Source organism: Gorilla gorilla, chromosome 2 (assembly GCF_029281585.2).
Source record: "Gorilla gorilla gorilla isolate KB3781 chromosome 2, NHGRI_mGorGor1-v2.1_pri, whole genome shotgun sequence".
Lineage (NCBI taxonomy): Eukaryota > Metazoa > Chordata > Mammalia > Primates > Hominidae > Gorilla > Gorilla gorilla.
In genome coordinates this window covers 13,418,723-13,443,049 of record NC_086017.1, presented here as the reverse complement: position 1 = coordinate 13,443,049, position 24,327 = coordinate 13,418,723, and positions in this window count along the sequence as shown.

The window sequence follows — 24,327 nt, the reverse complement described above, 5'->3', positions numbered from 1 at the left end:
CAATTTTTGCCATTAATTTCAATGGCAAAAACCACAGTTACTTTTGCACCAACCTAATAGCAGCTACAAGGAAGGATTCTTTCCTAGAGTCTTCAGAGAGAGAGAGAGAGAGAAAGAGCTCGGCCCCCCTGACATGTGATTTCAGATTTCCACCCTCCAGAACTGCGAGATAACACATTTCTGTAGTTTCAGCCGCCTAGTTTTAGATGCTTTGTTTCAGCAGTGCAGGGAAATGAATACAGCCTTGTTCTCAGAGCTGGACAGGGCAGCTTCCTTAGTCACTAATTCACCACAGCTTTTAAGCTATCACTGGAGTGATTTAGAAATTATAGTGCCAGTTCACTCAGGTTTCCTCACATGGGGTGAGCTGTCCTCACTGAAGTACTGAAGTGCCTCTAATGGAAAGAAAATAATATGAATAATATAAAACATCCCTTGTCATTGACGAACTAATGCTGTATTTTTGTGATGCACACACAAGTTGTATAGTGACTACCTATAAAGTAGCTACTATTATTATCTCATTTTATACCTCAGGAAATGAGAGTCAGAGAAATTCAATGATTTGCCTGACTTACCCTTGGTCTCACAGCCAGTAAATCCTGCAGCTGGCATTCAAACTAAGGTTTCCTCTAGCTAGGTAGTGAAAGGTAGGATTTGGATAAATAGTGTAGGAAGTACTTCTGAGCTGTGAGACTAAACAGAATTATTTCCACTACAGATATTTCCAGGCATAGCTAAAAGAGAGAGTCAAAAGTGTGCTTGGAGAACGAGGAGCCCAACATAACAGGACTGGCATGGATAAGACTTCAAGGTGGCCCGTTAGTTTCATGGAAGGTCAACGTTTCCCCATCCTTAGGAATTCCTGCTTCCAAGAATTGATTAGTGATAAGCAGACAATAGAACTTGACCCAAATCCATTTTACATGCCTTTCCCACTGCAATTGCCTTTCCAAAAATTATGACAGTGAAAGAAATCTGACCTAACGGACTCCATCTTTCTTTTAACCTTTAAACTACCCTTGTTCATTCCTGTGTGTTAGCCAAAGTAACTTTGGAAGGAATTTAGTTTGTAGTTTAACTTTGAAACAAAGAGTATAACAGCCCCTCCCCAAAACAAACTACCTCCTTACTTGGGGAGCAGACCACCTTTGTAAAACTAACAAATTAGCCACAGAATTAGAAAGTGTGGTCAGGAGTCATGCAGCCAGAGGCCATAAGATTCCTAACCTCACCAATTGCTCCTGCATGATAACATTGCTGTTGTAAAACCTAAGATCAGTGTCCAAGACATTTTTCAGACCTTGCATTATGATAGACCAGCTGCTGCCACCCAGACTGGCAATCTGGCTCAACTAGTTCTGCAATCCCACCCAGGAACAGAAGACAGCAAGAAGAACCTGCTCCAACCCCCTATGATTTCATCCCTGACCTAATTAATTGGCATTTCCCATTTCCTAGCTCCCCACCTGCCAAACTATCTGAAAACTCCTAGCCTCCACATTTTCAGGAAGGCTGGTCTGAGTAATAATAAAACTCTAGTCTCCCCTTTAGCCGGCTCTATGGGTATTAAACTCTTTCTCCACTGCAGTTCCTCTGTCTTGATAAATCAGCTCAATTTGGGAGGTGGACAAGAGGAACCCACCCAGTGGTTACACCAGCATGAAATTCTGTGTCATCTTCTTGCCTCTTCTCTATACTCCTTATCTCTCAAGTTTCTCTGTGGCATGGGGGATAATGGAGATCATTGACCATATCAATCACATGGAAAATCCATGTGTCCCTTCTGAGATTTACATAGAAACACCTGAGCAAATAGGGAGTTTTCTCCAGAACTATTCAGTATTTTACAAACAAGTAGCAGTAACATCCATCATCTTTAAAATCTCCATTCATTAAGCACTGTGCTGTAGCAAAACAAAACAAAATGAAACAAACAAAAGAAACCCCAGAATACAATATAACATGGCAAGACAAAACAATAACAACTAACTTAATGCAGATGTACTTACAGCAAGACCATCCTGCTTTACAGAAATTCTGAGTTGTGGAGTATTTAACAAGAAATATAGCTTTATAGCAAAAGTCTCCAGCTAAATATGGGGCAATCGAGTGTAGCCAAATGCAAGCCTAAGGTTTCTTTACTAGGCAAGAGCAATTTGTTATTACCAAAGCAAGAGAAGCGGGGTAGCATTGAGTAGAAAAAGTGGTCATTTGTGATGGGATCATCTGGTGTGGGTTTTGCTGCTGTGTGGCTTTGGGGTCTCTTTGTCTCCCAAGGCCTCAGTGTTTTCATCCATAAAATGAGGAAATTTCACTAAAAATCTTAAACTCCTCTTAAGCTCTATGTCCTGCCTTATAGAAATCAGTGCTTCTCAAGTGCCTAAAACTTCTTCAAAGTGGGCTTTTTATGATTTGAACCTCTTTAAGATGGGGAAGTATCTTCTCCAAGCATTACCTTTCGGCTTGGAAAACCCTATCTTGGTCCAATTTAAATTATGATAAATGCAAATCAATGACATCTAAATTAGAAAGGTCTTATGATAGTTGATCATACAAGAAGGCTTCGGTCATTATATTAACATGACTTTTCTCTAATCAGGTATTTCTCATGTCATATTGATAATTTATTCCTTGGCAAATGACTATATGTCTTACATTGTGAACCTGGTTATTTATGATTGTATCAATATACAAGCCTAGGTCAACTGCTCGTATTATCATCCCAAACATAGAATATCTATGGAAGTCACTGCTATAGTCTTCTGGATTTCACATATTATCTACATGGAGTTCCTTTGCTACATATGTTAATTAGACATAAGGCAGCTAATGACACCAATCATACTATTTGGAGAAAAGAGTAATGTTTCTTATCTCCTAATTCATCTACTCATCTGGTAGGGAACTTCTGTCCCTTCTCTTTCTATTCTTCCTATTCTTAAAAGTATTTATAATATTCAGCTTTCCTATAAAAGGATTCCCTATTCAATAAATGGTGCTGGGATAACTGGCTAGCCATATGCAGAGAATTAAAACTGGACCCCTTACTTACACCATATACAAAAATTAACTCAAGATGGATTAAAAACTTAAATGTAAAACCTAAAACTATAAAATCTCTGGAAGACAACCTAGGCAATACCATTCAGGACATAGGCATGGGCAAAGATTTCACGACAAAGGCGCCAAGAGCAATCCACCCATCAGCGTGGAAAATGCACAAAAGACAATTCTAATACCCTTCTGTTCTCCTTCAGGGCTACCTTTCTGTTCTTCATAATGCTTTAGTCTGAATTCATTAAGTCTATAATTTTTTAAAGACATTCATTCTCATTTCTGATATTAGCTAGCATTAATAATTAATACATGGGGCCTATCAGATACTCTACATAATTGCTTATTCTATCAGCCTTTGAGCTAAGTTAGAAAAAAAAAGATGTTTCAAGTGAGAAGTGGTAAGTTAGAGGAAGCTAACTGAGGGACAAGTTAGAATGGTTTATAAAAGAACTATACTAAAGCTGAAATGAAAAAAAACTAAGTTTGAGGATTTTACTCCACTATTTACTATCTGGATGACTGAAGATAATTAATTTCTCTCAGTCTATTTCCTCATCTATAAAATATAACTAAATAATAAATACACAAAGATAAATAAATAATAACAATATGCTCATCCTCAAATTCTTAGTGCCCAGCACACAGTAAGTGTTCAAATAATGCCTGCTGAATGTCTGATCTTCACCATTTTATTGGTAAATAGAAAATAAGTATGGGACAAGCATTTAGTGTTGTCAGCATCAATGAAAATAATAAATACAAAAACACCTCATGAACCATAAAGCACTGTACAAATGCAAGGGCTTTTAAAAACCCAAAGGAACATGATGGCTTTCCCACATAGAAGATACAAAATCCCAACCCACTCTCTCTTTTCCCTTCTGTTACAATACAATGGCAGCAACAGCAATTTCAGCATTGGGTTATGAAACAAGTTACAGGAGCTAGGCTTCATGCCCCAAAGCACAAACAGGTGGAGATACAGGAGCATCTTCCTGACTCAGCAAAGGAAAGTTTTAAGAGCAATAAGCGAGAAGACAAAGCTTTTCAGAATTGCACTGTGTTCCAGAGCTTCCCTCTGCCATCTCTGGGCCCTGGGAAAGGCAGTGTCAGGAAAGCACAGGGGAAACATATGGTGGGAGAACAGCATGCTGACAGCTGAAGCACAGTTTTATAATAACACATAAAAGTAACAGCTATGCTAGTTAAAACAGGATTACTTTAAAATGTATGCATAGATACACACACACACACACAGACGTGTCTTGAAAACTGGGATAGAGAGGCTGTCTGAAGAGGCAGCCGGAATCAGAGGAAGAGTTAGGAGTTTGCAAGCTCTTGTCTACAATGCTGACACACAGCATCGTTGGAAGCTGGGAGGGGGCCAAGACTCAGCCCTCCTCCTTCCCAGGGTCTTAACCAGTGGATGTGAGAAACTGACACAACACATCAGCTTTACCCATGGCTGGGCGAGCACCCAGTGATCCTCAAATGCTGGGGTCTGCTAAATAATTTTCGAGAATGTAGCTTGGATTTGAGGTCACCAAACACCTTTTATTTCTTCCATAAGCCTGGATCTTGAGGTCAACCTGTGTGAAGGTATCTGAATCTGCAAAGGAGATTTGTTCCCCTGCCTGGCTGAACGGAAGAGCAGGACCTGCCCCAAATATCATCACCAGTAGAATGCAACCACAACAAAGCAACGGATGGGCTGGGGTTGCCTTTGTAATTTAGTTATTCCATCCTTTAGAAAATATGGCTCAACAAATGTTCCAGTTCTGACCAATCTGATTATTTATTCCCCCTAAAGTAGGGAAGAATAGGAAGAGGAGGGACAGAAGTTCCCTACCATATGGGTAGATGAGTTAGGAGAAAGAAACATTACTCTTTGCCCCAAAAAGTATGATTTATGTCATTAGCTGCCTTATGTCTAATTAATATACATACTTAAGGAACTCCATGTAGATAATATGTGAAATCCGGGAAATTGTAGGGATTTCCATAGGTATTCTATAGTTGGGATGATAACTGCCAAAAGCAATTGCAACAAAAGCAAAAATTGACAAATGGGATCTAATTAAACTAAAGAGTTTCTGCACAGCAAAAGAAACTATCAAAAGAGTAAACAGACAACCTACAAAATGGGAGAAAATTTCTGCAAACTATGCGTCTGACAAAGGTCTAATATCCCCACCTAAAAGGAACTTAAAGAAATTTACAAGAAAAAAACAATCCCAATGAAAAGTGAGCAAAGGGCATGAACGGACACTTCTCAAAAGAAGACATACGTGCAGCTAAAAAGCCTATGAAAAAAAGCTCAACATCCCTGATCATTAGAGAAATGGAAATCAAAACCACAATGAGATACCATCTCACACTAGTCAGAATAACTATTATTAACAAGTCAAAAAACAGCAGATGCTGGTGAGGTTGTGAAGAAAAAGGAATGTTTATACACTTTTGTTGGAAGAATAAATTAGTTCAACCATTGTGAAAGACAGTGTGGTGATCCCTCAAAGAACTAAACAAAGAAATACCATTCCACCCAGCAATCCCATTACTGGATATATACCCAAAGGAATATGAATCATTGTATTATAAAGACACATCCATGTGTATGTTAATTTCAGCACTATTCACGATAGCAAAGACATGGACTCAACCTAAATGCCCATCAGTGATAGACTGGATAAAGAAAATACAGTACATATACACCATGGAATACTATGAAGCCATAGCAAAGAATAAGATCATGTCCTTTGCAGGGACGTAGATGGAGCTGGAGGCTATTATCCTTAGCAAACTCACACAGGAACAGAAAACCAAACACTGCATGTTCTCACTTATAAGTGGGACCTAATGATGAGAACACGTGGACACATAGAGGGGAGCAACACACATGGGGTTCTTTCAGACGGTGGAGGTGGGAAGGAGGGAGAGGATCAGGAAAAATAACTAATGGATAGTAGACTTAATACCTGAGTGATGAAATAATCTGTATAACAAACCCCCATACCATAACACAAGTTTACCTGGGTAACAAACCTGCACATCCTGCACATCTACCCCTGAACTTAAAATAAAAGTAGAAAAAAAAGGCCTGTAAACGTATACAAAAGCTCAAACTTCTAATAAAAAAATCAAACAACAAAATATACAATTTTTCAACTAGTAAGGTGAAAACTGGCAACATTTTAAAAATGATAATTTTTAGTGGTAGCACATTCAAGAAGCATGGTCAGAAAAATAGGATAAACTTTTATACTCTTACCGCCAGACAGGGGGTATGGGTTGGTGTGATCATCCTGAAGGGAATAAACTATCAATCAAAGGTCTTGCCAGCGTTCATGATCTTTGACCCAATAATGTGACTTCCAGAAATTCAAGAGAGATGTATATAAACAATAATGTTTAGGAATGTTTACTGTATTATTTATTTATTTGTTATTTATTTATTTGAGATGGAGTCTTGCTGTCACCCAGGCTGGAGTGCAGCGGCGCGATCTCGGCTCACTGCAAGCTCCGCCTCCCGGGTTCACGCCATTCTCCCGCCTCAGCCTCCCGAGTAGCTGGGATTACAGGCACCCATCACCATGCCCAGCTAATTTTTGTATTTTTAGTACAGACTGGGTTTCGCCATGTTGGCCAGGCTGGTTTCAAACTCCTGACCTCAGGTGATCCGCCCACCTCAGCCTCCCAAAGTGCTGGGATTACAGGTATGAGCCACCATGCCAGGCTTGTATTATTTATTTTTACAAAAATCAGAAAGCTTATTGTTTGATGATGAATGACAAACCTATAATTTATATATAAATGATTGACTACTTTGCAACTTTTAACATGTTTTCAAAGAATAGCTTAGAAAATAGGAAAATATTGCAAACGTAACATTAGGTGAAAACAAAATAGGACCCACAATTATATATGTGAATGAGTCATTGAGTTAAAAACCACACTACACTGTCAATAATGGCTATATGTTGGAGATAAAACTTAGGGCCACTTTAATACTATTCTTTATATGTTTTTATATTTTCAAATTGTCTATAAAGAGTATGTGTTATAGTTACATTTTTAAATGATGAATTATATTTATTCTTTTCCATATTTATTATTTAGTTTAAAGAGTTATTTTATGTATTCAAAACCCAAAAGTTAGTTAATTGCAAAGTCAGCTAATCAACAAGATTCCATTTCCCTGAATGCTTCCCTTGGTTATAATTGTACAAATTTCTGCTCGAGATATGCCATTTAATAATTATAAGTAGTATTTTTGATGTTTTAATTGGTATTTTTTGATATTAATAACATAATTTCATATATTAAGTGATTATTATTTCTACCAATTGTTTTTATATACTGAATACTAAGATATAATTCTTTTCTATACATTCTGTTGAATTCATCAATTATGAATGTAGGAAAAAAATTATCAACTATCCTACTCCATTCGTCTCTGACTGTTCTTGTGTTACTACCATATATTAACTGTATAGTACCTAATTTTATGATATGCCTTCCATATCCAGCAGAGTAAGTCATTCTTGCATAGGCAAATTATTCTCCCTTTTCTCTGAAGCTCTTCTTGTACTTCTTTTTAAAGTAGTCTCAGCTGTTGATTTTTTTTGAGAGGTTCGTTGGTATACAGAAGAACTTATTTTCTGAGATAAATAGACAATGACACTTAAGATTACGTAGTTGGGGCCAAACTTTTAAATATATATTATATTTGAGTTGATGATATAAACCCCACTACTAAATAATTTTCAATCAAGAATTCATGCCTGTAATTCCAGCACTTTGCGAGGCCAAGGTGGGCAGATAGCTTGAGTCCAGGAGCTTGAGACCAGCCTGGGCAACATAGTGAGACCTCTACTCTACAAAAAATACAAAAAAAATTAGCCGGTATGGTGGCGTGCACCTGTAGTCCCAGCTACTCTGGAGGCTGAGGTGGGAGGATCCCTTGAGCCTGGGAGGTGGAGGTTGCAGTGAGCTGAGATCATGCCGCTGCACTCCAGCCTGGGTGACAGAGCCATTTTCTGATTTGCCATTTACTAAACAAGTGACGTGTCACTTTCTCGGAGCCCTAGCTTCCCAATCAGTTCAAGGAATATTAACTAGTCTATGATTTCCTCATGGGGTGGTGTGAAGATAGAAAGTGATCATTGAAATTGTAAAGTGCTATGTAGATAGAAATAAGAGGTAGTGTTGCATATAAGATGGCTGTATGCTCAGTATGGCTGGCTGGTGGCCCACTTTTCTTTGGTTTTGGTCACAAGGCATCCTCATAAACGGCATTAGGCTTTCTACTAATATCTCTTTTCCTTGCGTAAATGGAAGAGAACAGCTGGCTGACTGAACAAAACTAGCTTTAAGAAATAACTGCTAATTTTGAAGAAGAATCTCCCATCTAGAATATTTGGAACTAGTTCTATTACCTAAGAGGTTGTGGAGCTTTTTTTTTTTCCTATAAACTACAGTTCCTGTATTGGACAGTGTTAGGGGCTGAATTGGGCCCCACCCAAATTCATATGCTGAAGTCCTAAGCCCTAGTACCTCAGAATGTTACTGTATTTGAAGATAGGTTTTTACAAAGGTAATCAAGTTAAAATGAGGTCATTAGGGTAGGCACTAATTCAGTAAGACTGATGTCTCTACAAGAAGAGGCGATTAGGACACAGGGACAGAGAGAAGACCTTGTGAGGACACAACCAGAAGGTCACCATCTGTAAGCTGAGGACAGAGGCCACAGAAGAAACCAACCCTGTGGACACATCCATCTCTCTGACTTCCAGCCTCCAGAATTGTGAGAAAATAAATTTCTATTGTTTAAGCCACCCAGTCTGTGGTACTTGGTAGTGGCAGACCTAGCAAACTAATACAGATGGCCATTCTAAGTGTTTCTCTCTAGAAAGCCACAGCACATAAAATACACATCTGGTCTTCTGACTCCAAGGTGTTGGGGTAATTTCAGTAAATAAAACTTCGCTCTAGAAAAGGCTTTGTGTTTTCATTACCTGCCATACTAGGGCTTTTCATGGAGCGCAGGGACAAAGGCCAAACCCATATAAACTCAGATGGAATTGTTCAAGGGGTTGTTGTAAATTCATCACTTCTGGGTTCCAAGGAATTCTCAATCCCTCCTCTCCTGCAGCCTTGGAGAACAAGGTTCTGTGGGCTTCCGTGGGCAGCATCTGTTGCTTCTCTGTGTGCTCAGCCTCAAGGCTACGTGCTCTGCTTGTTTGTAAGTGTCTAGCTAAAACCAAATATGTTGGATTGTTGGTGATGGCACTGCAAAATGAAGTCTCTAGCTCGCAAATGTTTTGTATTCATCTTGCCCAAGTTTAGCAGATGAGACCTGAAAGCATTTTGTTACTCTCCTGGGATAATGGCTAATTTGACCCTGGGGCATCTTTGGAGCAAGATGCATCTTCCTCAGAAGTTGCTTTCCCTTCCAAGATAGTCCTGGAATGTGCTCAAACATGCTCTGTTGTTTGTACTTGTTCCTGCAAGAGCCCAGGGCAGTGCTCCGGCTGGAGCCAGGTTGCCTGGGCTCTGCCATTTCCTGACTTTATGATGTTGGGCAAGTTATTTAACCTCCCTGTGCTTTAATTTCCTTTCCTGTGAAAAAAGATAGTCCTACTACCTACCTCCTATGGTAGTTGTGAGGATTAAGCAAATTACTGCAGGTAAAGTTATTAGAGCAGTACTTGGCATTGTAGTAGTCTTTCAATAAATGTTACCAGTGTGGATGGAATACACCAGCTGTTCAATATGAGTTCTTTTTTTCTCAATATTCTAGAATGAGAATGGAGTCACAAAATTTTTGCCATGTAAATGCTGCAATGTATTTGCTCCCTTGGGCATAAAAAAAAGTATTTATTGAGATTTCTTATTTTCCAGGCACCATGCTGAGTAATTTATGTGCTTTATCTTAGTTAAACCTCATAACAATCCTGTGAGGTCAACACTCTGTTCCAGTTAGGATAGGTTAGGTCATACTGCAGTAGCCAATAATACTAAAATCTCAGTGGTTAACGGAACAAAGATTTATTTATTGTTCATACTGTCTTTTCAATGCAGGTAGTCAGGGGTCTCTGCTTACCATTACTACTCGGAACCAAAGCCAATGGAGGATGATACTGTCATCTCAACAAATGTCTTAAGGACTAGCCATGGGAGGGGAAGAGAGCAAGGGGAATTGGGTGCCAAGTCTTCAATACTTCTACACTGGAGTGCTACACATAATTTCTGCTTGGATTAGCCGCAGAAAGTCAAATGACTATGCCTAACTTCAGGAAGGAGTATGTCTGGAAGAAGAGGAGAAAGAATAATCTCAGCACGTACTGACACTGTTCCTATTTTATACCTGAAGACACTTTCGGCTTAGAGGAAAAGGGAAAAGTAGTTGGTTCAACATCACATACACACAGTAGTAAATGGAAAGCCACAATTCCAATATTCCACTGGCTCTAAAATTAGTGCTTCCAGTCTCTTTGATCACTGCCTGTAGAGGCTGGTGACATTCTTGCTGGAGCCTGTTGGGAGTTGAATTGTGCTCACCAAAAAGATATGTTGAGATTCTAACCCCTGGAACATCTACATGTGCTCTCATTTGGAAATAGGGTCCTTGCAAATGTAATCAAGATGAGGTCATATTCCATTAGGGTGGGCCCTAATCCAATATGAATGGTGTCCTTATAAGACAAAACAGAGACACAGACAGACACATGGGGGAAATACCTTGTGATGATGGAGGCAGAGCCAGAAATGCCAAGGATTGTCAGTAACTCCAGAAGCTAGGAAGAGACAAAGATGGATACTTCCCTGAGTCTTGACAGGGAGCAGAGGGTCCCAACACCTTGATTTTTGACTTCTAAATTGTGAGAGAGTAACTTTCTCTTTTTAAAGCCACCCAGTTTGTGGTACTTTGTTATGTCATCCCTAGGAAATGAATATAGAGCTTATCCTGTAATTCTGTGTGTTGGATCTTCATTTTTACATTGTTTATTTAGCCACATGTCCCTTCTAACAAGCTTGGGCTCTTCTCAGGAGCTATCTCCTTCAGGAAGCCTTCCATGAGAGGGCCCTGTGCCATGTCTTACTCTTGAGGTCTGGTACTCTCAGATCAGAAGGTATCTGAGGCTGACTAGGCATTCAGGAAATGTTTGTCGAATGAATACAATGGAGTTGGTTTTTATTCTTTTTCTCTAATCTTCTCACCAGAGTTTAGATGTTTCAGCTTTGTAACAGGATGGGACATTTATTTCAGACTTGGAGAGACTCTGAAGAGTTTGTCAGAGGACAGACAATTCATTAGTTGGTTCTCATTTTGAAATGCTTGAACTCAGGGAACACATCTCAGCTTCATACACAGAGCCTTTGTGGTTGGATCCATGCTGGTCTTTCAGTATGGGTTCTCTGGAAGCAGATGCCAGATGGAGTTTGGGACTGAAGATATTTATCAGAGAGCAGTGTTAGTAGAAAGGAAGGAGAGTAGTATTGGACAAAAGAAGTCAAATTGGGATGCAGGCCTGACACAGCCTTGTCAACCTATCTGTGAGGGAGCTCTGGAAAAGTACCTCCAGAGTGTCATCCATCAGGCCAAAGTCGTCGGTCTTTACACCCTGGGAGGGCAAAACTCTGACAAAGCAAGTGCACCTGAGGCTGACCCTGAGACACTGGCAGCGGAAGGCCATCTGCAGACTGCACCTCCTGTGGCTGGGGTGCAAGGCTTTCTTTAAAGAGGAATTTAGGTGGCCCATATTTTTGTCTGTCTCTCTGACTTTATTTCACGCCACTTTTCTTTTGCCCACTGTCAACTCCAAAGCACCAGCCTCCTTCAGTTTCCTTCACCCCAACCACAGTAACTATGAGCAGATCTTCATATACGCCCTCCTGTTTTCCACCTCCCTGCCATCACATCACCACCCCCGCCTCCTAGAATACCGCTCCTCTCTCTCTTCCAGCAAACTCTGTCTTATTCTCCAACACGCCACATCTTACCTTTTTAGGAAGTCTTTGCTGCCTTTACATTCATTTCTTCTTGAACTTTTAAATACCTTGCAACGTCACCCTAACAGTACTTATTAGACACCATCACATCTACTCACTAGACCATAAACTGCCCTAAAAAGGACTTAGAATTCAAACTTTGTAAAGGTGCTCGTGTCTAGTTTGGTGCCTGGCACATATAGGCAATTAATCAGTGCTGATTAATGATGACTGAATAAAATATGCAAAGGAAACAGAAGGAGTCATGTGATGTCAAGGGAGGGAATATTTGACTTGATTTTAGTAGAATTCAAATTACAATGATGTATTTATTATCCACTTTCACTTGGCTTTAGGCCAATCAGAACCAGCGTCCTGTGAAAACCAGTTCTAACAGATCAATTCCTCTCACACCTGAGAATCCACACAAGAATGCTACAAAGGCAAACAGGAAATATGCATGACCCAAAGGATGCATAACCAAACCAGACTCCAACCTGCAGAGGGAAATGTGCCCTAAGGACTCTTTACTGGAGTCAGCCTGCTCTTTAAGCAACTAGTCCAGAGGCCCAAAGGTAGCTGCCTGTCTCAAATCAGGGCTTTACAGAGCCCTAGATGGCCTAGTGGACATCTTCTATCACTGTCTAGTCAGTACCAGTTTCTTCTTTATCTGAAACAGCCCTAGTTTTTTTTTCTTTCTTTCTTTCTCATTTGCATCCAATCCTGGGGAGACTATCAGTCAAAGATTCTACCCTCCCTCAGATACAATGAATAGTTTTGCAGAGGTCATGAGCCCTAAGCCAGGCCAATCAAACCAGTGGGCATCAGCTCTGGGAAAGAGAAGCTCTTATTCTACTAGTTGTTAGGGTGACAGATGGTAAGACTGAAACACTGGAGATCGTGAGGAGACCAGGCAGGGAGAGCTGCCTGAGATGAAGCCAATATAAAGATCATCAGCCACAAAGAAGGGGAAAGGACAAGTCCTCAATGACGTTGCTAGAGCACCAGGATTTAGATTAGCTTGGATTTAATATAATTGTCAAATGGTGAGTTAGTGAGCCAATAAATCAATCACCCTTTTTTGCTTAAGCTCTTTTTTTTCTGTTTTATTGGGGGTATAATTGACAAATAGAAATGGTATATAATTAAGGTGTATGGTTTGATGTTTTGATACATGTATACATTGTGAGATGTTCACCACAGTCAAGCTAGTTAACATAGTCATCACATTCACATAGTTACTTTTTTGGGGGTTGGCACGGTGAGAAAACTTCAGTGTTATCCTTTTGGCAACTTGCAAGTGTACCATATAGTACTGTTAACTGTAGTCACCATGCTGTACATTAGGTCACCAAAATTTACTTATCTTGTATAACTGAAACTTCGTACCCTTTGACCAACATCTCCCTGTCTCCCCCATCCTCCAACCCCGACAGCTAGCATTCTACTCTGTGCTTCTATGAGTTCAACTGTTTAAGAATCCACATATAATTGAGATGGTGCGGTATTTGTCTTTCTGTGTCTGGTTTATTTCACTTAGCATGTCTTCCAGGTTCATCCATGTTGTCACAAATGACAGGATTTCCTTCTTGTTTAAGGCTGAATAATATTCAGTTGTATATAAAGATATACACCACGTTCTCCTTATCTATTCATTTGTTGATTGGCATTTAGGTTGTTTCTGTATCTTGGCTATTGCCAATCATGCTGCAATGAGTATGGGTGTGCAGATATCTCTTTGACATACTGATTCCATTTCCTTTGGCCTATATACCCAGAAGTGGAATTGCTGAATCATAGGGTAGTTCTATTTTTGGTTTTTGAGGAAGTTCCATGCTGTCTTACCCAAGGTCTATACCAACTTACATTCCCATCAATAATGTATAAGTGTTCTCTTTTCTTCATACCCTTATCTCTTGTCTTTTTGATATTAGCCATTCTAAAAGGTATGAGGTATTTCACTGTGAATTTAACTTGCATTTTTCTAATGATTAGTGATGTTGAACATCTTTTCATATACCTGTTGGCCATTAGCGTGTCTTCTTTTGAGACTGTCTATTTAACTCTCTAGCTTGTTTTAAAATCAGGCTACTTGGTTTTGTTGTTGTTGTTGTTCTTGAGTTGTTTGAGTTCCATATATACTTTGTAGATTAGCCTTTTTTCAGATACATGGTTTGCTTAAGCTAGTTTGAATTGGGAAATGGAAAGATTCCTTCTACAGACATAGTCTTGTCCTTTCTCTTATATTTTCAGATGAAAAGAGTAAGAGCCCTGCAGTAGGAACTAGCTCTTAGTCTTCCATATCTTTGACTAAGCTTTGTACTTCAGATTAAAAAAAAAAAAATCCAGAGTAGAACAACTATTTTATATTGTTTAGAAAGTGAATTTTGTCCCGAAAAATGACAAAAGATTTATGAGAGCTCTTCTCTGTCCTCAAGCCATGCATAGTTTAGCTGGAGAGACAGGCTCAGCATATATCAAAACAAGGCAGTGTTTAAGATTTAGTTCTTGTTAATCAGGGCAAAAAAAACCCAACTTCTGATGAACTTGGTTCATTCACTCTTTGGTAGAAATGGTAGCAGACCCATAATGTTCATATTTCTACCAACATGGTTAACAGGCAGTTTCATCTGGGGTCATGAGTTGGTGATTCCTTCACCCTGATAATTAGGTTTTGCCAGCCTGGGGTTTAATGAAAATTATTAAAATGGTGAATTGGAGGAGACTCGCCTAGCTGTCTCAACAGGAGCATAGTTCCTTGGGGATAGATTGCTCAGAGCTTCAGTGTTTTCAGGATTGAACTGAATCATTTATTGGTCACATTGTTTAATAAACAATAATAAACAAATAATAAAAACTTGAGAGGCATGGGAGATGGCCTAGTTTTTGAAGGGCTGTGGAATACAGTTAGGGATCTCTAGACTTGGTTCCACACATAACATAGCTTTTTACAGTTCTCATTGGACATTTACAATATGCCAGATACTATGCTAAGCACTTTATATGGGTTATTTCATGTAATTCTCATAACAGCTCTTGAGGAATGTAATTCATTCTCCTTTTGCAGTTATGCAAACTGTGACTCAGAAAAGTGAATTTGCTTGCCCAAAGTTAGACAGCTAATAAACGTGGGAGGCAGAATTTGAAATCAGTTCCAGAGCCTGAGTCTTAACATTACCTATACTGCCTTCCCAGTAAAGGAAAGAACCCAGGGACAGCAGGGACTAGGGGGGAGGAGTGTCACTTTGCAGAGAGATGTGCACTGAGAGGACCCTGGATTCTAACGGACTAGCTCAGGATGTGCTTCACTTATCCCAGAACAAAGTAAAGAAGGCCCGAGTAGGTGCAATGGCAGGAAGAGAGGCAAGGAGGATGGCAATGGGAGATTTTGCAAAAGAACACTGCAAGACTTAGAAAAAAATGAAAGAGAGATGAGTCAAAACATAACAGAGTCCATTTTAAACGCGGGTATAAAATATCAGTGTCCAAAATAGTAGCTGTCAAGAGATTACTTGTAGCGTATTCCGGGAATGTGTTTAGTTTCCATGGCAGAAAGCTGTGTCAAGGAAACAACTATTCATGTATACATTTATTGGAGACTCATTAGTCTGTTTAATGTATTTTTAAATTTTTAAAAGGCCACTCACCACAATTACGTCTGGGCAAATATACAGGGGGAGAAAATCAATGTTGAATTTTACAAATAGACGCTGTCTCAGCCTTCGCTTTATCATTCCCGTTATTAGGCAAATGGAAAATCAACATAATTGTGCAGAGTGGAGTTTTTCAGCGGGCTTAAAGAAAGTTCCTAAAATGTGATTCCGCTTTTATATTACAAGTTCTTGATGTCAGCTTTTCTTCTGTTTCATTTTCACAGTGACCCACACTGTGTTTATTATTTTTGAAGGCTCATGTTGAAATAGATGAATAGGAAGGATAGCAGATAGGTTTCCCAAAGCCTGCAGGCTGGGGTGAGCCTATATCGCAAAAATGCCCACTTAATACTAGGGAAGAAATAGCAGTCGGGGCTTGGATGACACAGTGAACCAGCTGTTGGGTGCTACAAGGTCTGACCGCAAAGCCTGGTTTTATTTGCTACAAGATTCAGAGACCTGGCCAACCCAGGTCTCTGATCATTTTCAGCACTTCCCATGACATGCTCTCCTTAAGATACCATCAGCAGTTAGTACCAAAAAAAGTATGTCAGGCTTTCTCTTACCCTCCCCCTTATATTCATTCCTCTAAGCAATTCTATACTGGTGAAGTTGCTGACTCAAGGTGATGAAAAGACCCCTGCACTGAGGTCAAAAGACTGAGATGGAGTCCTAGCTGTGTAGAGTTGGGTGAGTCATTTCCTTGTGCTGGGCTTAGATTCCATCTGAAAAATTAGAGATTGTTTTGTGATGGTTTCTCAGCATTTACACAATATGATTCTATTCATGTGGAATACTTCTGAGACACATAAGATAAAAGAATATGGATTTGTTGGGGGAAATAGTGTAATAAACTGAATTCAAAAATGAGTAAGTGGCAATGTAAGATGATTTTGGATGATATGCAGATAAACATTTTAAATTTTAAGTCACTCATCTCCTTTAATATGTATTAGAAAAGATATGATTAGCAATAATCAAACCTGTGATTACATTATGTTGTTGTTTGTGATTATGGTTAATTAATTTAAGGCAAAAAGGGAATTGATTTAAAAGCGTCGGCAGGGTGCGGTGGCTCACGCCTGTAATCCCAGCACTTTGGGAGGCCGAGGCGGGTGGATCACGAGGTCAGGAGATCGAGACCATCCTGGCTAACACGGTGAAACCCCGTCTCTACTAAAAATACAAAAAATTAGCCGGGCGTGGTGGCAGGTGCCTGTAGTCCCAGCTACTCGGGAGGCTGAGGCAGGAGAATGGCGTGAACCCGGGAGGCGGAGCTTGCAGTGAGCTGAGATCGCACCACTGCACTCCAGCCTGGGCGACAGAGAGAGACTCCGTTTCAAAAAAAATTAAAAAAAATTTTTTTTAAAAAAAGCGTCATGTAGTAGATAATTTGGCTGCCATTTGTCCCTGGCTATTGGGGAGTAATCTCTTAATCTTTGGAATTGCCAAGCGATAGAAGAGTCTTTGTTATTCATAGAGGGCTCTTCTTGAGTTTATGTCAACAAAGTAACTCATGCTGGACCTTAGGTAGTTTCAGGATGGGAACTGGCTATGCTAGAATGACCACCGATACAATTTAAGGGTTGGGACTTTGAGCCAGGTTGTACCAACTGTCCTCTGGGGAGTCTGTGGATTGAGTGCAGCCACACGGCCAATCAATCAGTCATAACTACATAATGAAACCATAATGAAACCTCTGGACACTGAGCATGGTTGAGCTTCCTTGTTGGTCATGCACATTAATGTGCTGGGAGGGTGATGCATCCTGAGGACATGGATATTTTGTTTTTGGGACCCTCCAGGATCTCACCCTATGTGTCTCTGCACTTGGTTGGTCTGCAGTGTATCATTCATAAGAAAACTAGAATCATAAATATAGCTTTCCTGGAGTTCTACGAGTCATTCTAGCAAATTATCAAACCTGAGGAGGTAATGAGAACCCCTGAATTTGTAGCCAGTTGGGCAGAAGTACTGGTGACCTTGGAACCCTGGAGCTTGTGGCCGGTGTCTGAAGTGAGGGCAGTCTCGTGGAGGAGTATGCCCTTAAGCTTTGAAATTTGACCATCCCTAGGGAGCGAGTGTCAGAATTGCATTGCACAAAGGCAATATCAAGTGAATAGGAGTATTAACTACTTAATAATAAAATGGTACACAGTTATATTGTCAAAATCCTATGCATAGTTTAAAAATGACCAAAGTTTGAGAAAACATTAATATAATATTCTCTGTAGTGAAACTGACTACAGTAAGCCTATTATACAAATTTGTTAATTTACTCCCTGCAAGCACCCTGTGAGGTAGGTAACTACTAATATCTCCATTTTACTGATTTTAAAAACAGGAGCTTTAAGCGGTTAAATAACTTCCCCAAGGTCATGTCATAATTAAGTGGCAGGATTAGGATATAAACTCAGGTAGTCTGGCTCTAGAATTCCTTGTTCTTAGATATGTTCGTTACCACACTGTTGAAGTACCTGCCTCGTAGAATCACTGTGACGATGGAAAGAAATACTGCATACAAAGTTCATTGAAAAGCTTCCAGTACATAGTAATCACTCAGCAAATGTTAGCTTTTATTATTCTTATTCTATATCAAGTAATGTCAGTTCTTAAATTAGGAGACATTTAATTTGGTTATACACTATAACACTGTCTAGTATCAATTGATAGGCATATACATTTTTTGTTATATATGAAAACAGAGGGATTTTATGTTTGTAAGTTAGAGAAGGTACAGGACTTACATTGCAGATCTTTCTAGCATGAAGCAATTTCTTTTCCAGTCAAGAAACATTAAGTCCAAAGTAAAGTCAGTATGATAAAGAACCTGGTTTTTACGACCTTTTTCTTGATATTATGTAATTCTAGTTCACATAGTCGAAGACAATGAGAGGAGAAATTTTAGCAAACAAAGCAAAATTTGGGTTTCAAGATTTATTTAAGTGACTACAGTGGCTTAGTTAGTTAGAATGCTCTAGACTGGTAATTCATCTTTATTTGTCAGCTCCCAAGAGTCAAGTATGAAGGGCAAAAAGTGAGCAGGAAGCAAAAATAACTGCCTGTTTTTGACTAATGATCATCCTCAGATTTGGGGTGGATACATTTCTAAAAACTCTTGCTGGAAAAAACCTAAGTGCTCCCCTAAAATGTTAAATGTGTAAGTTGGAACTGGGAAATATATTAATAGTTCATATATTTTCTTTCACATAGATACATAACAATACTAACAATATTAGCTGTGGATATAATATCTATATATATTAGGAAAAACTACAATTTATTAGAATAAAGGGGCTATTAACAGTGTATAGGAAAAATGTTGTCCTGAGCCCTTATTCTGGCTGTGTTATTTAGTGAAACAGTCCAGTCATGGGTCCTAAGAGAGAAGTCACTCTGTGAGTTTCCATGGAGGAAGAAAAAGCTTCATTTTTTTACCCTGCAGCAACAGCAGAGGGAGGGAGAGCCTATCTTCTTTGCAAATTCATTAACTTTGTGGTTGAAGGGAGCAGCGTCAGAAACTGCTTTAGCAGAGTAGGAAGAAAACAAACAGATTCATCTCCAGAAACCAAAGGAAAGGGTAAGTGGGTTTTTATTAGCCATCTGTATCCTAGATGGTCAATTTCCAGTGGATAAATACACCTTACGTACATTTCTCTTGCTTCCTACCTAGGCCTGATCAGCTGGGCACTTAAATCATTCCATTGGGGTAGCTGTAACACTGGACAGTGTATTGGAAATTCTGTTTTCTGGCCTGTTCAGGAATGAGCTATTCTATTTTGGTTAGTTAAATATTCTGATTATCAGGGTTATCAGTGTAGATGACAGCTGTGGTACTAATTCACTCATAAATCTACACTACAAATATTTATTGCGGGCTTTCCATGTACCAGGCATAATTTTATTTTTTTGTTTTTTATTTTTTTGAGACAATAAAAATTGTCTCAAAATTGTCTCACTCTGTTGTCTGGGCTGGAATGCAGTGGCACGATCTCAGCTCACTGCAACCTCTACCTCTTGGGCTCAAGTGATCCTCCCACCTCAGCCTCCCAAGTAGGTAGGACTACAGGCATGCACCACCATGCCTGGCTAATTTTGTGTATTTTTTATAGAGATGGGGGTCTCACAATGTTTTCCACACTGGTCTTGAACTCCTGGGCTCAAGCAATCCTCCTGCCAGGCACCATTTTACATACTGTGAATATAAGATGCTTGTGAATACAACGAACAAGATCCCTGCTTTCCTGGAATTTACATTCTAGTGGAAGGCAATATAAAGGTTCACAGATGCATATGATTATTTCAAATAGTGAAAAGTGCTTGAAGAAAGTAAATAGACTGCTGGAGCCAATATTAACAGTTTTCAGAGAATATCTTCAGTGTAGAGGGAATGTCAAGTGCAAAGACCCTGAGGTGGAAGAAAGAAGGTAGATGCACTCACAGGACAGAAAAGAAGTCTCATGTGAACTGGAGCATTGTGAACAGAGAAAGTAGGGTTGAGAGGTCAAAGTGGTAGGCAGGACTCACATCATGTAGTGCCTTGAAGCCTTGAGGTAAAACAAAGTCGGGGGTTTTATTTTATAAGTGATGGGAAACCATCAGAGGACTGATGCAGAGGAGTGACATGATATGCTACGTATTTTTAAAGCATTAATCTGGTAGCTAGATGTTCAATGGGTTGATTGTAGGGTGGGAGGTGGGGTGGAGACAGATGGAAGAGTGGGCCCATTTGTGCTTCCAAAAGTCAGAGAAAACTAGTAGAAGAAATGTCATTATCTATTAAATGGAACAAACAGAGCCTGGAGTCAGACTTCACTGTCACTCACTTGTCATGTTGTCTTAGGCAAGTCTCTTCCCTCTCTGAAACTCGGTCATGTCATCGGAAAGAGAAAAACAGCCTTTAGTCCTAGGTTCCCTTCCAAGTGCTTCTGTACGCTAACATATGATTCAGAGGGTGTAGCCCTGTCTAAAGGCAGTAAAATCTCCAAGACTGAAACTAAAAACTGTAGCCAGGCCCAAGCATGGATGATGGAAGCAGTGGGGTGAAAGGGAATCCCTGGGTGGCAATCACTTCTCGTGATCTGGTATATTGCTCCTTTGTTGACATGAGCTTAGCATGTAGGAATTAGCCTTTGTTTGGTGGCTCTTATCAGTCCTCATTTGTGTGGTTATCTTTCATCTTTGCTGCCTCTTGACATTCTTTGGGCCTAGCATTGTTCCTCACTGCATTATGCCTGAGTAGTTTGGGGACCTGTTGCAACAGAAAGTATGTCTGACTTCATTAACATATACACCATTTTGGTGAGTCTGGGTGTCAGCTTTGACACTTCAAAGTAGGAAAAGATGAAAAGGGAACCATTCAGTACTTGGCACCTCTGCAGTCAGGGATTACTGCAAATCCAGAATGAATGGACAGGCTACAAATTCCTGCCTAAACTTATGTAGACATCTTCATGTAGACGTCACATCATAATTTAATAGCAAGGTGGTGCCTTAAGAAACATAATGTCATTGGACCTATTCGGCCTACCCTTGCACCTGTAAAGAGGAGTTTCTTTTCCCTCAAATTGATATTTTCATGGTTTAACTTCTTTTGAATTACCTCTTCAAGAATTATTGTTTAGGTATCCAGTTTGGAAATATCTGTATTGTCATGTCAATTTTTAGTGGAATATGTGAGGTATGGAATAACTTGAGATGAAGTTAGATTTTGAAAACTAAAAAAATATTAAAAATTGTCTTAGCTAAGAGAGTGGGAATATTTGCAAACCTTATACCTGATAAGTGCTAATATCCAGTGTATATAAAGAACCCACATGACTCAATAGCAGAAAAGCAACTTGATTAAAAAAATGGGCAAAGAACTTGAATAGACATTTCTCAAAAGAAGACATACTGTATAGACAGTTTTCCAGAGAAGAATAAAAACGATCAACAGGTATGTGAAACGGTGCTCAATATTACTAATCATCAGGGAAATGCAAATTAAAACCATGTGGAGATATCACCTCACACCGGTTAGGACAGTTATAAAGGCAAGAGATGACAAGTTTTGACGAGGTTGTGGAGAAAAGGGAACACTTGTACACTGTTGGTGAAATTGTAGATTGATGTAGCCATTGTGGGAAACAGTAGGAAGATTCCTGAAGAAATTAAAAATAGAATCATCATATGACCCAGCAATCCCTCTTCTGGTTAGATACCCAAAGAAGGTGATATCACCACCTTGAAGAGATACCTGCATTCCCATGTTCATTGCAGCATTATTCACAACAGCGAAGATATGGAAACAACCAGAGTGTCTATTGATGGATAAATGGATAAAGAAACTGTGGTATCTACAGAAAGGAAAATTATTCAACCTGAAGAACTGAGATCTTGCCATTTTCCACAACAAGGATGAACCTGGAGGAAATTAAGCTAAATGAAATAAGACAAACACAGAAGGAAAAATGCTGCATGATCTCACCTATGTGTGGAATCTTTAGGGATTCAATCAATCAAATGTGGTTATGGAGGAGGTGGGCAGTGGGAGGCAATGGAGAGATGTAGGTCAAAGTTGCAGACATGTAAGATGAACAGATCTGGAGACCACAGGTACAACAGGAGGACTATACTATAGTTAACAATATTGTAGTGTATTCAAGATTTTTCTAAAACAGTAGAATTTTGGTGTTCTCACAATGCCAAAAAACAGATAACTATGTGGGATGATGGATGTTAACTCACTTGACTATAGTGATGATTTCACTGTCTATATACATATCAAAACCTCATGTTGTATAACTTAAATATATACCATAAAATTTAACAATAAAGAAAGGAATATGTATAAACACACAATATACTTATCAAAACCTCATGTTGTGTAACTTAAATATATGCAATAAAATTTAACAATAAAGAAAGGAATATGTATAAACACACCATACTATTTTCCAAATGTTATTTGAATTATCCTGAATGATAGTACCTGATTTTCTCACTAGACTAGACATTTGGGTACTTATCTCTTTACTTGGTATATTAGTTTTTGTTGCTGTGTAACAATTTAGCAGCTTAAAACAATGCCTACTTATTTATTCATGATGCTGTAAGTGAGAAGTTCAGGTGAGCTCAGCTGGGTTCTCTGCTCAGGGTATTGCAAGGCTGAAATCTAGGTGTTGGCTGGGCTGAATTCTCATCTGAAGGCTCTGGGGGAAAAATTTGTTCCAAGCTAATTCTTGTTGGAATAATTCAGTTCCTTGTGGCTGTCAAACTGAGGTCCAGTTTTATTTTATTTTATTTTATTTTTTGCCAGCTGTCAGCTCTCATTTCCTAGAGGCATCTGCATTCCTTGCTATGTGGCCCTGTGTCCATCCACAAGACAACAATGGTGAACATGTGGAATCCTCCTCATGCATCAGATCTCTCTGACTTCCTCTTGTGCAGCCAGCCAGAGACAAGCTCTCAGCTGGTTTCATGTGATTAGGTTAGGCTCACCTGAATAATCTCCCTATGTTAAAGTCAACCATATCATAAGATAGAACCTCATTATGGAAGTAAAATCCATCCTATTCAGTCTTGAGGATTGTGCAGGGCAGGTATTCCATGGGATGGGAAATCTTAAGGCCTACCTTAGAATTCTGCCTATCACACTTGATTACTCAACATAAATTTAGTTGAGAATTGTGTTAATTCGGGTTATCCTAACAGGAGGCATGAGTTTCGGTACACATAATTTATTTGGGAGGTTGTCCCAGTTAGCACAGTGAGGAAGTGGGGAAAGTGGGGCAAGGAGGAAAGTCAACAAAGGAGCCAGTTTCTGATGCAAGCAAGTAGGGCTCAGTCCTTCTTGGGACTCTCCAAGAAAAGGTAATACATCCCTCAAAACTGCTCACTCCCACTCAACTCCCATTTGTTGAAACTTGCTCTGAGGACAATCGTCTTTTCATCCGTCAGTTTAGATCAGGGAGTGGATATTATTGTTGCAATTTTTACATTAGGAAGCTGAGACTTAGGGGGTTAGGTTTGTCTAAGACTATTTTACTGTGAGGTGGTGGCCTATATTTCACCTTTTGTCCAACTTGCCTATAGCATATGCAGGCTACTGAGAAAGACAGAGCCAGAAGTCACTCTCCTGCCTCCTGATGTTGCTCACTGCCTCTTTTGAGTCCATTTTTAAACCACCTAGGGGTAAATAAATGCTGAGATTTTAAATGAAGGTAATCAGAATGATAATAATCTGTGAAGGCTGAATAGAGAAGGTCCATGCTAATTCTCAAAGGGAAAATAACAGGCTACCTCACGTTTGTGTAACTCTACTGCAGACTCCCAGAAACCCACAGTTACTAATAAAATCCCATATATGTGAATGTGTTTTAATTTTCAAAATGCCTTTTTATTCAGGATGCTCTTTGCTCCTCCTATCCATCTCTGAGGTCTATGAGAAAGGTACTATACTGCTGTCATTCTGAGCTTGGGTTTTGGACTCTGACCCATCTAAGTTTAAAACCAGGTTCTGCCACTTTGGGTGATCTTAAATTACTTAAGTTCTGCTGGCCTCAGTGCCTTCTTCAAAGAACTCTTGTGAAGGCCAGAGCAGATGGCATGCTCAAAGTGTACAGCATTATAAAGTACT